The following is a 17,850-nucleotide window of genomic DNA, read 5'->3' as shown; positions in this document are numbered from 1 at the left end:
TTCCCACAGAAGGTGGGAGAAAATATTTTTAATGGAGATTTTACAATTTTAAGAACAGCAGTTGGACTAACAGTTGAAATGTCTTTATGCAAAACCAATTTTTAATACAACTCTTTGCCCATTATCATGAAAAGCAAATATATGTTCTTTTTCAAACATTTTATTTTATTTTAATGAGGAGAACAAAACCTAGAGGAAAATGCAGTCAAACAATGTGGAGGTAAAAAGTACAAGATCCATGTGGAATAACCGCATTCAACTCAATACAGTTGCTCTAGATTTACACTAGAATCCAGAATATTAAAAGGGCTAAAGGAAAGAAAAAAAGTGAAATGTTTCAATCACACTGGAAATGAGAAGCTTGCAAAACAATAAAAACAACAAAACCTGATGAGTGAGTCTCCTGGGTTACCAAGGCCTAAAGGAAACAACAAAAACTACTACCACTACTACTACTATTATTATCATTATCATTATTATTATTATTATTATTTCTTTGATTCAGCTTTTAACAGAGTATGTTGGTGAAGAATTCCTTATTCCCATTCTTCTCTTTTCTTTTTTTTTTTTTTTTTTTTTTAATTAGGCAATACTAACAAAAATTCTGATCAGATTATCAGAAACATAGGTTCAGAAACCAAGAGACAGTGTTCTAAATAAATTATTGTTAAATTTAGATGATACATAAACAATGTTTTGGAAGGATCATAGGAATGAAGCAGAATGGACTCTAGCAAAAAAAAAAAAAAAAGAAAACTGTATGGATGATAATATATACATTTAAAAGGTACTTGAAATTATCTGGAAAGTTACAAACCAGTAAATCTTACAGTGACACCTTGCAAACTTTTTTGAAATAAAAAACAAAGCAAAACACAGCAATATAGAATTTAGTCTAACCATTATTACCTATAAACAAACAGTAAGTCCTCCAGAAAAGGTAATAAGACACTGATCTCTTGGTACTGCTTGGCCTTGTAAAAAGTCATGAAACTGGACAACCATCTCTACAGTTTTCAAAAGGCTGCAAATAGTCCTTACACAGAAAAAATGAGGAAACTATAGACACAGAATAAGAGAAAATTCCTCAACTGCTTGAGTAGGAGAAAATGACTATGTCAACAACCTGAAAAACCTGAATTTTAACAGTCTTCAAAAATTCCTAGTAGGATCTTCAAGAAATTGAAAAGCATTTCCAAAATGTGTAGGAGACAGGGGAGCATGGTCCAATTTTGATAGTGATTTTGACATTCTGAAGACAGTCACTGAAAGCAAGGGCACTTACGCTGAAGTCACAATATTCCAGTGTAGATCTGGTAATGTCTGATTTATTTGTAAATCTGTACAAGGCCTGAAGAATTAAATACGTGATAAGGTCATTTGGTTCTGCAAGTTTATTAAGGAACTGTAAACAGACCTACATAAATGTGGTGAAAGACCAAGATCTATGTGCACTGTTTACAAATGAAAAGTAATCTGTCATTAGAAGAAAAAATACATATAATTGCTTATGCACATTAAGAGAATCTGAAATAACAGCAGAATAGAACTGTAAAGCCCTATATCTAATGTTATTCAAATTGTTGATGAATAAAATTGCTGCAATAAAAAAGCCCCGTGGGAGATCCTATGTGTCTATAAGCTTCAATCTGACATGAAGATTCACGGCTCAATTTCTCTCTAGAAGTTAACTTTATAAGATTCTGTTGTTAAAAATATCCTGCCTAAAGTTCCACAATCATGTCTGAATAATAATTGCAATGAACAGTGACAACAAGGCTCCAGGGCATATGTACTATGATTATATAACCACAGATTGACTAAAACTTAAAAAAAAAAGACAGCTTCATTTCCATGGACAGTATAAAAACACCTAAAAAACACTTGATAGTATTGTAGTTGGTCTTGAAATTGGTCAAGGAAAAATATTTTTTTTAAATAAGTATTTATATAAATTTATGTGTGAGAATGAAAAGACTTTCAATTATTATTATTATTATTATTTAATAGAAGATGCTCTCACAGGTCTGCTCTTAAAGCAGCTTGAAAATCCTTAGTGTCAAATTTTCAAACTAATTTAGGTAAGCTTTCTTTAGTATCATCCAAGCTACTTACTCATTTCAAAATCAGCAGCAAGGGCAGATAAAACTTAATTACCTAAGTCTTTGATTGCCTAGAAAGTCAGACTTTCCTTTCTAATTGTTGCTATAACTATAGAAACTATTAGTTCTTCCTATTCCCTATTAAGTAAGAAGAGAAAGCAAAAATGAGAAATACTGAATGAAAACCTGGACTTTAAAGGTATATCACAGAATCATAGAATGGCTTGAGTTGGAAGGGACATTAAAGATCATCTAGTTCCAACTCCCCTGCCATGGGCAAGGACACCTCCCACTAGACCAGGTTGCTCCAAGCCCTATCCAACCTAACCTTGAACACTTCCAGGGATGGGGCATCCACAGCTTCTCTGGGCAAACTGTACCAGTGCCTCACCACCCTCTGAGTGAAGAATTTCCTCCTAACACCTAATCTGAATCTCCCCTCTTTTAGTTTAAAACCATTCCCCCTCATCCTATCATTATCTGCCTGAACAATCTGTTGCTCTCCACGTTTTTGATAAGCCTCCTTTAAATACTGAAAGGTTGTCACAAGGTCTCCCCAGAGCCTTCTCTTCTTCAGGCTGAATATCCCCAGTTCTCCCAGCCATTCTTCATAGGAGAGGAGCTCTAGCCCTCTGATCATCTCTGTGGCCCTCCTCTAGACCCACTCTAACAAACCCACATCCTTCTTGTGCTGGGGGCCCCAGACCTGGACATAGCACTCCAAGTAGGGCCTCACAAGGGCAGAGCAGAGGGGGAGAATCACCTCCCTCCACCTGCTGGCCACTGCTCTGTTGATGCAGCCCAGGACACAGTTGCCGCCTTCTGGGCTACAATCGCACACTGCTGGCTAATGTTGAGCTTTTCATCCACCAGAACCCCAAGTACTTCTCTGCTGGCTGTTCTCAATGAGTTCTCCACCCAGTCTGTACTCATGTCAGGGATTGCCGTGACCCAGGTGCAGCACCTTGCACTTGGACTTGTTGCACCTCATCAAGTTCACTTGGGCCCAATTCTCAAGCTTGTCCAGGTCCCTTTGGATGGCAATCCCTTCCTTCTGTTGTATCAACTGCACCACTCAGCTTGGTGTCGTTTGCAAATTTACTGAGGGTGCCCTTGATCCCACTGATATATATACATATATATCTTGTAAGCAGGATGGTAATAAACTACAGTTTTAATTAGGAATGCAAAGCTACCAATGAAAGGACAAATAAACTCATGGTTTTAATAGATTTGGCTATTTCTAATTCAGATTTTGAGAGCATCTTTATGTAATCAACTTTTCTGAAATTCAGCTGTGTTTTACATAAAGATTAATTCAATATTTACACTCATATTTTAAGTGCATTTAAATCAAGAAAATAAGTTATGATTCTTACACTAATGCAAAACTAATTCCAGTTCTGAGACAATTGTTTACTATATGATCACACTGAATTGTTAAAGAAGTGCTAAAGACTGTATAATAAATAATGGTGAAGACTTTAAAGCCAAGAATTCAGAAAGATTATTAACTGCAAGAGTTGCATTTGCATGTACAGTCTTGATTTGCTAATCCATAATTATGATTATGATGCCAACATTGTATCAAAGAGGTCAGAAGTGGAATATACTTGCTAAAGACCACATAAATTTAGGAGCTGATGATCACATAAGTGAAATATTAAATATGTGAAATATTTGGAGGACAGATAACACATCCTTACTTAGCCACTGTTCTTTATGTTTGTAACAGTGTTCATCACTGTCATGAATATATTTAAGGACTTCTTTTTTCTATAGCTCTGAAAAATATAATTGTGATATTACAATTTGTAAGACTTCCTGACACTGGTAGATGCTTTTCCATTTTACATATATAAACAGCAGAAATCAAGTTAGAGGCTCTATTTATTAAAGGGCAAAGGACTTGAAAACCCAAGTCTCAGGCCTTGCCAAAAATGAAAATGTTTATCTCCAAAGATTCTGTTTAGCCAGATGTAAGTCTGCAGGTGTCTCTATCCATCAGACACTTTCTTGTCTGATTGACAAAGTGTACTTACAAAGCATGAGGAAACTGCCCCTATTAACAGTTCAGCATTTCTTGCATCTAAAAATAATGAGGAAACAAAAATGAATGGTTATTCTGCTCTAAATAAAAGTCCTATGAGCACAAGGACAGAAGTGACTCTGTCACAACATTTGATCTTGAGTTCTTAAAAGTATAAGTGTCAGAGGAGAAAAATGGTGCTTAAATTTGCTTTGCATAATTGACTGAGGTTAAAGCCATCTCTACATTGGACTGTGGTTACAATTCTAATTTGCACTAAAAATGATAACAAATACATCTCCTAGGATAATGTCCTGACTATATCCTTGGAAATACAGTAACTCTTGACTCCTTCAGTTCAGAAGCATAGGATGTGCAAGTATGGGGGAGAAGGCAAAACTCATTAAGAGACAGGAAAAATGAGATCGAGGCTAGCAGGTTTTCACCTGGGGAAGGGAAGTTTTGTGTTCCAGCTCCTACTGTAATCTGTGCATACTATCCAATGATTTGTTAATACAAAATAACGACATTCACTAAAGACAAGAGACATGGGCCCAGACAGGCAGCTTTGGCACTACCAGATCTATTGGGTGTCATTTGATCTTCCAGTGTAAGGTATTATTTTACAAAAAACATGTATGAAACAAACACATGAAGCTATAATAAATTAGATGTTCATTCTGTCTTGCTAGGATAACATGATCTACAAGAATGAAAATAACTTTAGAAGTTATAATTATTGCATTTAAAAACTGTTTAAAATAAAATTTATAAACAGTCTGTGAACACAGACTAGAATACAAGATTCATCCTTTAAATTATTTGACTAAATCATTAACCTATATAGACATGGTTACACTTGCATTTCACTTTGTGAAAAGCACCTCACAGGACTACCACTCTCTATCATCTTTGACAGATCTTGGAGGACAGGAGAGGTGCCTGAAGACTGGAGGATAGCCAATGTCACTCCGGTCTTCAAGAAGGGCAAGAAGGAGGATCTGGGAAACTACAGGCTAGTCAGTCTCACCTCTGTCCCTGGAAAGGTGATGGAACAGCTTGTTCTGGAGGCCATCTCCAAGCAATTGGAAGAGAAGAAGGTTATGAGGAGTAGTCAGCATGGATTCACCAAGGGGAAATCGTGCTTGACCAATCTTGTTGCCTTCTATGATGACATCACCAGCTGGGTAGATAGAGGGAGAGCAGTGGATGTCATCTACCTTGACTTCAGCAAGGCTTTTGATACTGTCTCCCATGACATTCTGCTAGCAAAGCTGAGAAAGTGTGGGATAGACGAGTGGACAGTAAAGTGGGTTGGGAACTGGCTGACTGGCCAAGCTTTGAGGGTGGTGATCAGTGGCACAGAGTCTGGTTGGAGACCTGTGACTAGCGGTGTTCCCCAGGGGTCAGTGATGGGTCCAGTCTTGTTCAACATCTTCATCAATGACCTTAATGAGGGAATAGTATCCACCCTCAGCAAGTATGCCGATGATACAAAGCTGGGAGGAGTGGCTGACACGCCAGAAGGCTGTGCTGTCATTCAGCGAGACCTGGACAGGCTGGAGAGCTGGGCAGGAAGAAACCAAATGAGGTTTAACAAGAGCAAGTGTAGAGTCCTGCACCTGGGAAGGAACAACCGGACGTATCAGTACAGGCTAGGGCATGACCTGCTGGAGAGGAGCTCTGCAGAGAAGAACCTGGGGGTCCTGGTGGACGACAGGTTGACCATGAGCCAGCAGTGTGCCCTGGTGGCCAAGAAGGCCAGTGGGATCCTGGCGTGCATAAAAAGGAACATAGCCAGCAGGTCAAGGGAGGTGATCCTCCCCCTCTGCTCTGCCCTGGTCACGCCTCACCTGGAGTACTGTATCCAGTTCTGGGCTCCCCGGTACAAAAAAGACAGGGGTCTCCTGGAAAGAGTCCAGCGGAGGGCCACAAAGATGATCCAGGGCCTAGAGCATCTCCCCTATGAAGAAAGGCTGAGAGACCTGGGTCTGTTCAGCCTTAAGAAGACCGAGAGGGGATCTTATCAATGTTTATAAATACCTGAGGTGTGGGAGACAAAGGGATATGGCCAACCTCTCTTCAGTGGTCTGTGGGGACAGGGCAAGTGGTAATGGCCACAAAATGGAGCACAGGAAGTTCCTCACCAATAAGCAAAAGAACTTCTTCACAGCAAGGGTGACAGAGCACTGGAACAGGCTGCCCAGGGAGGTTGTGGAGTCTCCTCTCGAGATATTCAAGACCCATCTGGACGCATACCTGTGCAACCTACTCTAGGGAACCTGCTTTGGCAGGGGGTTGGACCTGATGATCTCTTGAGGTCCCTTCCAACCCCTACAATTCTGTTATTCTGTGAATACATGGTCTGGTAGGAAAAATGTTCTTGTGTATAATGGGATATGTAGGTTAAAAGTCTTTGGTGAGAAAATTGATGTGAGACTCTGTCCTGGTTTCAGCTAGGATAGAGTTAATTTTCCTCCTAGTAGCTGGTAGGGTGCTATGTTCTGGATTAGGATGAGAAGAGCGCTGATAACATGCTGATGTTTTAATTGTTGCAGAGCAGTGTTTACACCAAGCCAAGGACTTTCCAGCTTCTCACTCTGTCCCGCCAGCGGGCAGGCCGGGGGTGCAGCAGGAGCTGGGAGGGGATAGACCCAGGACAGCTGACCCAAACTGGCCAAAGGGGTATTCCATACCATCTGATGTCATGCTAAACAATATATAGGGGTGACTAGCCAGGGTGGGGGGGCTGGCTGCTCGGGGATAGGCTGGGCATCATTCAGCGGGTGGTGAGCAACTGCATTGTGCATCACTTGTTTCGTACACATTATTAGTAGTAGTACTATTACCACTATTATTATTATTATTTTCCTGTCTTAATAAACTGTCTTTATCTCAACCCACAGGCTTCACTTTCCTGTTTCTCTCCCCCATCCCAGAGAGGGAGGGGGGAGGGTGAGCAAACAGCTGTGTGGTGCTTAGCTGCCGGCCGGGTTAAACCACAACAGACTCTCCTATCTCAAGTAAGTATTTAAACTTACTAGTTTAAATACTAGTGGATACAGGATGAGCACAAATGCTAAGATGTAGCATCCATCACTGCATTTGATGTTCAGTCTGACCTTGTACACTTGCTCTGAGAGGGTCTGCCGGCTCTTATCTTTCAACAGATATTGCTGGAGAATTGTCTAGGTGATTAATCACGTTAGTGCTCTATCGAATACTGAGCTACCTGACCCTTATAAAAGTAAGACCCTTGTGGGTGTCTACAAAAAAAAACATTTAGATGGCCTGAAGAGGATGGGCATTTCTCAGGATAGAAAACTGAGCAGAGATGTTCAGAAGTTCGGTTTCAATTTCAGATGCTTGAATTCTACCTAAATCTTGCTTAGGCACTCCAGTGAGGTTTTTGGTATTACAGAATTCAACAGGGTTGTTCTTGTGAGTAAAGCAATGTACTGGGTCAGGTCTTAAGAACACACGTGCTGTTATGTCTATACGGTAGTTTTATAAATTTCCCACCCTTAACTTTTGGAATTCTCCGTGTAATCAGATGTTATCGCTGGGAGCATATACTAATATCTCTCAAGTGCTCGCGTGATTTCTCAACAAGACTATGTCATGCACAAATTGGATGACTCAGTTTCTTTGGGGAGTAAATATACAAAATCTCTCACACCTTAAATGGGAAGAGGATAAACAACCCTCAGTAAACTGAAAGAGAACAGACAAGCAGTCTATACCATTTAGCATAATGCAAAGGAAATACTCTGCAGACTTAATAAATAAGTAAAGGGAGAGAGTTTAAACCTTGCAGAGAGGACAAGGAAGAAAAGTACAAAATGAAAATGTGAAGCCATCATGTCAATTTGTCAAATCATTTTGATTTTAAAATGCTGAGGAAAAAATTTACAACTTACAGTTTATTAGAAGTTTAGTTGTTCAATTCACACCATTCGGATACCTCTCAAAGGACAGAAAACAAACAAAAAAAAACCATAATGCTACTTATGACCTATTTATGTACTGGATTCTTCAGTAAGAGGACATAACACGTATGTAAAGAATCTCTTCTCTGCATCAGCCTGCAGTCACTCTTACCCTCCAGAATCCTCTTATCAATACGCTATAGGGAATAAACATTACCTTGCCTACTTGGTTTCATGAATGGCATCTAAACTCTTCACTCTAGCACTTCCTTTTCTGTTTAAAAAAAGCCAAAATCAAAGGTAAGTTTTCATTTAATTTTTACCTAAGAGACTACATTCTCGCATTCCAAAATGATGTCCCTCTCATGAATTTGCCTAATAAGATAAAATGAACTGGCATTAAAGCTATGCAAATAATCTACTGACTAGAGAATGTATGAGGTCTGTATAAGGAATATAGGGACTTCCTAACCTGATACATAGCCAAATATTTTAAAGTAAGTTCCTCAACAGATAAAGTATTATTAGCCACTCCTTAGCTCTAAGCATTTATCTTAAAGTGAGATTTCTCAAACTCTACAAATTAAGATTAATAAAACTGCTGTGAACAAGGAAGTACTATTGTAATCTAAGTAGAAGTGGGGCAAAAATCTACCTACATCTGAGATCAACAAATTACTTGAAGCTGTGAACTTACATGGTGCAAATAATTAGGAAAAAAAAAAGACTAGGTTGCAAGTTCTAATCATAGACTTCCGAGAGACAATGTAGTTGAGTAAAATTATCCATGTGCATGCCTAACTACTCAAATGTTAGTATACTTCTACCACACATCCCATTGATTCACTGACAAGTTTCTGATCTCATAGTAAAAAGCACAGTGCATTTGAGATCAGTTTGTATCATATAGGCTGCATAATCCAGCCGATCTGTATTTATTTACGGACATGTTTGAAATATGTAAATAAAATGTCATAGAGCTATCAATTTTGCATAGTAGAAAATACAGCTAAATAACAAAACAGAAACTCAAACTCTCCTAGAAGCCTTAATATTTAAAATGTACCTTCTGTAACTTCTTAAAATCTAGCAGTGTATTGTGTGATTAAGGTTCAAGCTTTCTTGGTGCAATCACAGAAACAAAAACTAAAACAAACAAAAACACACAGAGAAATTAACCATAACACAAAACAATTAAATTCTGCTGTCCTGCTTACATTCTGTGAACGTTTTTAGAACAAATTTTGTATAGTGATACACAAACATACCCAGACTTAATATCTACTCAGCAAGATGAAAAAATCCCAGAGACTGTTCACTAGAAATCACAATTATTATCAATAATTAGAGAGAAGACTGTAAAATCTTATTCAGTTTTGCAATGACAGCATGCTAATACCACTAGATTTCCAGTAATCATTACTTGAAAACCCTAAATATTCAAATAAATGGGACTGCAGAATTTTCAAGAAGTACACTGAAATTAGTTGAGATGGAGTTTATTTTCTTCATGGCAGCCTCTCTGGTGTTGTGCTTTGGATTTATGACTAAAACAGTGTTGCTTTCATGCCAGAGTTTTTGCAACCGGGGAGCACTGCTTGGACAGCATCAAGGTTTCCTTTTTCCACTGTGCTCTCTTGGGAGTAGGCTGGAGAGCACCAGAAGCTGGGAACACAGCTGGGGCAGCTGACCCAAACATACCAGAAGGATATTCCATTATGAGGATGAACCAGGGACATTTGTGGTTATGGCACTCATCTCCCCAAGTAACCATTAGTGTGCTGAGGCCCTGCTTACCAGGAAGTGGCTGGACATCTGCCTGCTGATGGGAATTCGTGAATGGATTCCTTATTTTGCTTTGCTTGAGCACATAGCTTTTCTTCACTTATTAAACTGTCATTATCTTGACCCACAAGTTCTCTCACTTTTGCTTTTCTGATTCTGTCCCCTGTCCTGCTAGGGGGAAATGAATGAATGCCTGTGTGCTGCTTGGCTGCAGGCCAGGTCAACCCACCACAAGACACTACCAAAGACAGACGCTGTAATTGCAAAATCCGGGATATGCAATATGCCTATAAATATGCCTATAAATATGCCTATAAAGCAAACATGCCCAGAAGAAGGACAGACTATAAAGGAAGGGACTCTTCTTAATTTTATCAAAACCCAGTGTAACTGAAAGGTGGCTTCCTGAGTCCTCCTTGACTTGCAAGTATTTTGGTATGATGTTAGCACAATAGCAGACATACCAATCTTAAAATAAAGTGTCATCTATTTTTTCTTTTATATTTAGTCTTTAAGGTAGTTATTATGAACGATTTTATTGGACTGGTCTTTGCATATCAACACAAAATCAGAAGAGGTGCTGAGAACATTATTGTAATGACACAGGGCATAATTCAGAAAGCTTGGCACTGACGTGATTTACTTTCCCATACATAGTGGAGCTAGAGCAAAAATCCAAAAGTTCTCATTGTGCAGGTGTGTGATTGCATACACCACCAGCGCTCAGATATGGTCTGTCTTATTTCTAATTTTCTTGTTCCCATTTGTACCATCTGTGTGGCAACACTGTTTCCTAGCCTGCCTCCCTAGTCCAAGTTTGGACAATGTGCCCTGTGAGGTGCCACAAAAATGCAATGCAATTTAATCCTGCATCTGCAAAAACTATGTTGGCAGTACATTTTACTGAACATATTTTCCTGGACCTCCTTTTCTGACAAAAAAGATAGGCAGAATGATATTTGGTCAGTCTTTGCTACAAAGATTGCTTTGTGTATGACTGACTGGAGGTTCTGGTCCTAAAAACATAAGCTCAGATTTGTGGGACAGCATTTTCCTCTGGATGTGGAATGACCAAGAGTTGATATAAAACTTTCAGATGAGGAGCAGAATCACAGAGGCCTCTGCTCTAAGTATAACCATGACTTCATCTTCCACTCATTTAGAAGTCCATGCATGTTTTCAAGAGTGTCAATCACTCCATGGAGAGTTGCGGCTCCAACTCTGAATTTTTAATTAGTAACCAGTTTGCAATGAGTAAGTGCGCCAATAATGACAGAATGCCTCAGACACAATCCTTCAAACTATCTTCTTTCAAATAGTAACAGTAGGACACACCAACAAAATCATCCCAGCCTTAGCCAGTTCATTGAATCCACAGTTCTAAGTACTGCTCAGGACTGCTGTAACTACCTAAAACTCATGAACTACCATCTCATGTTATGCAAGCCTTGGAGGTCCACCAGACCTAGACATATAAGAATATCAACAGTTAATATTAATATTAATTCTGGCCTACGATCTGATGGAGAATAATGCCTTCATTACATCAGGGACAAGATCTTTATTAGTGTTTGGATGCCTATATATATCACAACTGGGAATGCTGGCTAACAGCAGGTTCAACATGAGTCAGCAGTGTGCCCTGGCAGCCAAGAGGGCAAACCAATTTTGGGGTGCATTAAACACAGCATAGACAGCTGGTCAAAAAAGGTCAAAAAATGGTCAAAGCTCCCATAACATTCAGCATTACTGCAGCCTCACCTTGGATATTGTGTGCAGTTCTGGGCTCCACAATATAAAAGGATGTTAATGTACTTGAATGTGTCCAAAGGAGGGGAACAAAGCTAGTAAAAGGGCTGGACACATGTCCTGTGAGGAGAGGCTGAGGACACCTGGGTTGCCCAGTCTGGAGACTGAGAGGCGACCCCACAGCTCTCTGCAACTCCTCGAGGAGGGGAAGCACAGAGGAGGTGCCGGCCTCTGCTCCTGATCACCGATGATGGGATGCATGGGAAGGGCACAATGCTGTGCCAGGGGAGAGTCAGCCTGGACGTTAGGGAAAATTTCTTTCCCATGAGAGTGGTCAAACAGTGGAGCAGGCTTCCTGGAGAGGTCGTTGATGCCCCATGGCTGCCAGTGTTCAAGAGGCATTTGGATAATGCCCTCAACAACATGCTTTAACTTTTGGTTAGCCCTGAAATGATCAGGCAGTTGGACTACACGATCTCTAAAGATCCCTTCCAACTGAACTATCCTATCCTATCCTATCCTATCCTATCCTATCCTATCCTATCCTATCCTATCCTATCCTATCCTATCCTATCCTATCCTATCCTATCCTATCCTATCCTACCCTACCCTACCCTATTCCATTTTATTCACAACAGAAGCTGCATACCTCCATGCTGCTGGGTCTTGAGAATAGGCCCTGACAATGACGGAGCCCATTCCTGGTTTGGCTGCCCCCGAAGACATGTAGGGGTAAGTCAAAAGTGCTTGACTTAGTGCAAGGCCTTATGTCCCTCTAAATCATAGGTGCTCTCTGCAAAGACTCAGGACAGCCTTTCTTTCAGACAGGAATAGTGAGGCCTACTTTTTTTTCAGCATTAACGCCCAAATTCTGCAAATGATTTAGCCATTAAGGACAGTACACGTGTACATGCTACTTTTCAAACTTATTGAGGAGAGCTATGAATTTACTTTGTGTCCAGAAGGGGACTGAGTGGGTTGGAAGAAATGTGCTTAAGTGGTGATGACTTCTACATGCAAATTTCTAAACAGTCTTTGACCTCTTTCACACCAAAACTAAAAAGGAACAGGTTGCCACATTTTCCCTCCCTGCACTTCCTTTGGATGATGATACTGATGCCACGGCCACATTCTTCAGTGCCTCCTAAGATTTGCCTACTTCGACCATTCACTTTCTGATAGCTCTTGATCCACAACCTCTTTTGGACAAGATTGGTTTCTCCAATGATGCTCTTTTTTGATTATTCCTTCTGTACTCATGTTTGGCTTTGAATGCTACATGTGCAGCACTCAGGAAACGTCTTGCTTCTTGACTTGAACAATTTCCTTAGAAAAATATATAATTCAGATGCTGCTTTGCACGGGTCAGAAGAAAGGTGGAGATTGAGATTATGTTGCTTGCTTGCTGTTCCACTAAGTAAAGGAAGGAGTCAGGGCTGAGGAATAGAAATGTAATGACTATGAGAAGTAGAGTGAAGTAGGTCATGGTTAGGGAAAGAGGGACTGAGTTGGCCATGGATGAGGGAAAATGAGCTCATCAAGGAAACCTTTCCCTCCTCCTCTCTTGAATGAGATCATAGGTTCTGTTCTGTCCATCTCCTCATTTTTCAGACCTCTATACCTAAGACAGAAATGGGTCTTTTTTTCACAGCACAAAAAAAGAATCCCACTATATGCATGTACCTATATACTTTGGGTTTGCCATTTTGCTGGATAGTAGTTTTCCTAAACTATTTGGAGAAATACCAATTCTCTCTCCCACCAAAATTATTCCCTAGATTAAAAAAAAAAAAAAAAAAGAGGATAAATACCTAAATGCATAGGTTGACTTCAAATTTCTGTATTTTAAAGATGTTTGCCAAATTTAGGTTGTAAATATCTGTCTAAAAAGATAATTAGCAGGTCAGAAGGGAGAGCAGATTGATGTGCATTACTTCCTATGCGTGACAACATTTCTGTTGATGAAAGTTTTGAACAAAAAAAAAAAGGTAGGAAAAGGTGAAAACCCCTATAGGTCACCCAGAATCTAATTAAGACATGCCAATTCTCTGAGAAAGTTGCCTATCACCACTAGGCAACATTTCAGTATCACAGTAAGGTTTTTTATTATTATTATTATTATTAATAAACTCAATAAAATTGTTGAAACACACACACAGAAAGCATTTTTTTCAGATAGTGATCATAAATGCAGTCATCAGCTCTGATCAAAATCCTGCCAGATCCATCCACCTGTATGCCAATTTTATGTGCATCTCCAAATACATTAAAATCTATTTTTTTAGTAATTTGTTTGCAGATGTCAGGCTCTGCTTTTTTTTTTTTTTTTTTTTTTTCCTCCTGGATAAACATCAATTGAAAGTGTGGTAAGCCCAATACATTTAACTGTAACATATTTAACCTGTTTACTTATAATGCATGAAACAGACCTAGGACACCAATGGCCCCAAAATATAAACATATATGCAGAGGCCTAATATGTACACACATATGAGTGCACACATAGACAGATACTTAATAATCTCTGAACAGCTTTAAATTTCCCTAAACTCTGGGTCTGTCAGATATAATCATACAAGTTAATTTGAATATTTTTATATATTTTATACTTTTTTCTTCTTGTAGAGTGACATTAAATTCATTTCTCTAATAACCCATTTAGGTATCCATGCATATAAATATACACGTATGTATGTATTGATTACCAGTTGGATTTTCAGAAAAACTTATGTTAGGAGTACTGACTCAGTGAGGTTTGTGTTCCTGAGTGACTCAAGCACTCTGGAAAAATCCCAGATATATTCCACAATGAGATAAAGATGAAACGCATCAATGGTTCTTCCAAATCAAACACCAGAACTTTAGTTTTATGATCTTGTCTGCCCTTCCCCCATTCCATCTGTGCAATAAATCACATGGAGTAAACAGCATGGAAGACAGCTTATTTTAAGGATGAAGATCTAGTGAAGCCTTGTTTAGATTAAGAGACAGCAGTTTTAGGGAGAGTAAACCTGCCACACTTTATGCTTATATGTTATGCCGCTATTCTGACAGACCATCACTTTACATTATATTGCTTTCTTTAAATATATCCATCCTGATGTCCAGCCTGACATCAAGCATTCTTTATCATGCTTCCTTTAACTACTGTAAAATTCCATGTCTCCTCAGAACTCCACAGGTGATGATTTAATTAGTGCTCTTTGATTTTCTCTAGAGCTCACAAACATCCACAGTTGTACTTCCCCCTAACATGGTCTCTGTGTGCATCAGCTGCTGAATATCCATGCTGTTCAGTAGAGCGATCTTAGGTTTTGATTTCACCTTCCCCTTTACTTAGGATAGGAACTCTGGAGTCAGATATATGACTATGGGCTATTTCATGGAAAGAACTGAGAGAGCCTTGAAGCCGTGTTTTATTTTTCAAAAGATGTACCTATTAAAATAGGTATTGCTGTACCATATTTTACATTCCAAAAATACCCCTGCTATCAAAGCATGGGAAGAAACACACAAAATAGGCTAGAAAAATTATTCCCAATATGGTCCAAAAGCAGAATCTCTGTTGAGAAGAGCCTACAGAATTTTGTTCTGATTTGCAAATGGATCCCCACAAAGAGTTTTTAAATATGACTGAAAAGTAGGCCATCTTTCATACCACTCAAAATTGAAAGGCTATTTCTACATTTTGTGGCAAAGTTCAGAGACAACTGCTTTCTGTCACAGTTGAATTTCTGGAAAGTAATTTCATAAGGTAAGATGATTCAATTTAAGGACCTGCTCCTTAGTGTCTAATTTTCTGTCTCTCCTCCATCTCTCTTCCTGTCCAGTCCCAACCATGCACTCCTTCCAGCCTCCTTATGCATCACTCTGACAAGCACCAGAAGTAAGCACCACTAATTCAGTTAACAATCTATCAGGTAAGTAACACAGCAAAACTGAAAAAGTATTTCACCAGGTTAGTGAATTGGAGTGCTTTTGGAAAGATCTGCGGAGCACTGGAGTCAGAATAAGGAAAGCATCAGGACTGTGCAGGTAAGCGAAAGGTTGGGGCAGAGCATCAACTCCACTTTCAGGTGTTAGTAAGTTGGAATACTTTTCTTTGCTTAGGAATAAAATGGCTACTATAATGTCTGGTGACATTGTAATATGGCAAGTTGTTATACCTATTAGAAAGGCCTTTCACATGTTGTGGATGGTTTGCTTTTTTGCTTAAGCCACAAAGAATGAAAACCAAGATTTCATTGCCCCATGGCATCATCCATGCCAACATGAAGCCTGTCAATCTAAAGAATGTGTATTATTGATAACAATAGATAACAGTAAAAATATGTCCAAAGATGTATTATTAATTTAAGCCTGTATGATGATGGATAAGCTTTTAATGGTGTGGAGGCCACTCCAGACCCAGTACTTTTCTTTGCACTGGATTTAAACTTTCCCTCATTTCTTAATAAGCAAAGGTGATAACAGCTATGGAATAGTATCTTTCAGAATTTGTTACTGCAGCTGACCACCAATAATCAGTGACTTGGTATAATAATATGTAGATGCTCACATGCCTGAAGTAGGCGGCTATACTGGCTAAGCACATCTTTGATGTGATGGAAGAAGTCAAAGGGAAAAGACCCAGTGATTCTGTAAAGTACCTATAATGAATTTTTGCAAGTGTTTGTGAGCTGGATAAATGACAATATGGAAATAGGTATCCTGAAACCCGAGAGCAACATGCCACTTCTACAAGTCTGCTCTTGGAATAATCATTGCTAACAACACTGATTTTATTCAGATAGAGGATGTGACAAAACCCTAGTCTTCTTTTCCCCTGAAATGAGGAAGAGACTTCAGTCTGACCAAGTTTCTTATTTTCTTTCCCCCTTGTATAGTGATATACATTCTCTGATAGTAATTAGAGACTGCATGCTTTGTTTTATTGTGTGTAATGTCAGAAGGTTCTCCAGGCTAGGACTAGAGAAGAAGTACATGGAGACAATAAGAAAAGGAAGTCAATTTCATTGCCCTTCTTCATCTGAACATGTTTGCCTGAAGCAAGGATAGCCCAGACAAAGTGGCAACAAGACATGATCTGAGCAATGATCCAAGTATGGGTGCTGAGAACAGGCTCCCATTTCCCTCTTTCCCAAGAGGGAAAGAATTGTCCTTAGAGGGGAAATACAATTTTCTGTGTTTAGGATGAATGAGAAGGATGACCAGATGATAAAGCAATTGTTTCTAGATTGGGTGTTTTGCCCTTTGCTTGCAGGTTTTGTTACCACATGTTGGTAACAGGAAGACACTATTTCATCAGAGATTTGCAGTGCACTCATTCTGTGGATGGAGCATAGCTCTCCTGTGAGGATCCAGCACCCAGCAGACAGTGATGCAGGTAAAAGCTACATTGTTTTCTGAAGTTCCTTGAGAATCCCACAGAGACTGCTAGGATCACTAGAGCATAGCAACAGCAATTCCCATTGCTATAGAACTATTTCTGTTACATCTAAAGCAGCCTGAAAAAAAATCTAGGAGAAGGCAAATTGACTCTCATTCCACAATGAATTTTCATTTATCTCTGTACTGTAATGGAAATTTATGAATAATATCCTCTATTTCAGGCCAATTTAGAATAGTCAATTTCAGTAGTGCTGCTGGATCATTTGAAATGATCACCCGAAGCAGTGATGTTAAACCTTTATTCTCAACACTGAAGTACATGCTTCATTTTCTTTGGAAAGAGCTTATCCTTTGAGACTTGTTAACTTGTGACCAGTAGACAGCCCAGTACTTTGTGAGCCTTTTGGAAAGACAGGGAAGCAACCATACTGTTACATGACTTGCACTGGTCACAGGAAAACTTATTCTATATTGTTACATGAATACTAAACATAAACTTGTTATGCCTTTGTGTTGCCCAGCACAACAGAGTTTGATCCAATCTGTGCCTTTTTGTTGCTAATAAATAAATAATTAAATGGTTGCATTTCTCTGATGGTAACCAGTTTGTCCTTTTATGCTGTCCACAATACTGGTTAGAAGCACCAGCTTCGCCATCAGAAAATGATGAATGTGTGGAACAAATTATTTCATTCTGTTGTGTAACACATTCAGTGCAGAATGAAATTGTGTTGCTCTATTAAAAACTACTTTTACAGGATACTGTGGAAACAGAGAACCATAAAAATCTATACTGTTTTTAGCTTACTTTAAGAAAATCCATTAAAAATTTTATTTTCATAAGTAATACTAAACCTTTACATCT

At 39.1% G+C, this 17,850-nt stretch overlaps 1 protein-coding gene and 1 long non-coding RNA gene across 14 annotated transcripts in view; both read right to left on the bottom strand.

The window, feature by feature from the left end:
• The window catches only part of STXBP5L (syntaxin binding protein 5L), a 198,887-nt gene that overhangs the window by 163,575 nt on the left and 17,462 nt on the right, over positions 1–17,850 (bottom strand). The window lies entirely within an intron of this gene.
• Positions 561–13,518, bottom strand: LOC125179963 (uncharacterized). Its single transcript, XR_007158109.2, has 3 exons — positions 9,127–13,518; positions 8,278–8,334; positions 561–1,351 (listed from the first exon to the last, which is right to left on the bottom strand). It is a non-coding gene; the product is annotated as an uncharacterized lncRNA (long non-coding RNA).

The sequence above is a fragment of the Anser cygnoides genome, chromosome 1 (assembly GCF_040182565.1).
Source record: "Anser cygnoides isolate HZ-2024a breed goose chromosome 1, Taihu_goose_T2T_genome, whole genome shotgun sequence".
Lineage (NCBI taxonomy): Eukaryota > Metazoa > Chordata > Aves > Anseriformes > Anatidae > Anser > Anser cygnoides.
Note: the sequence above shows the minus strand (reverse complement) of the source record. Positions and strands in the feature narration are given on the sequence as shown.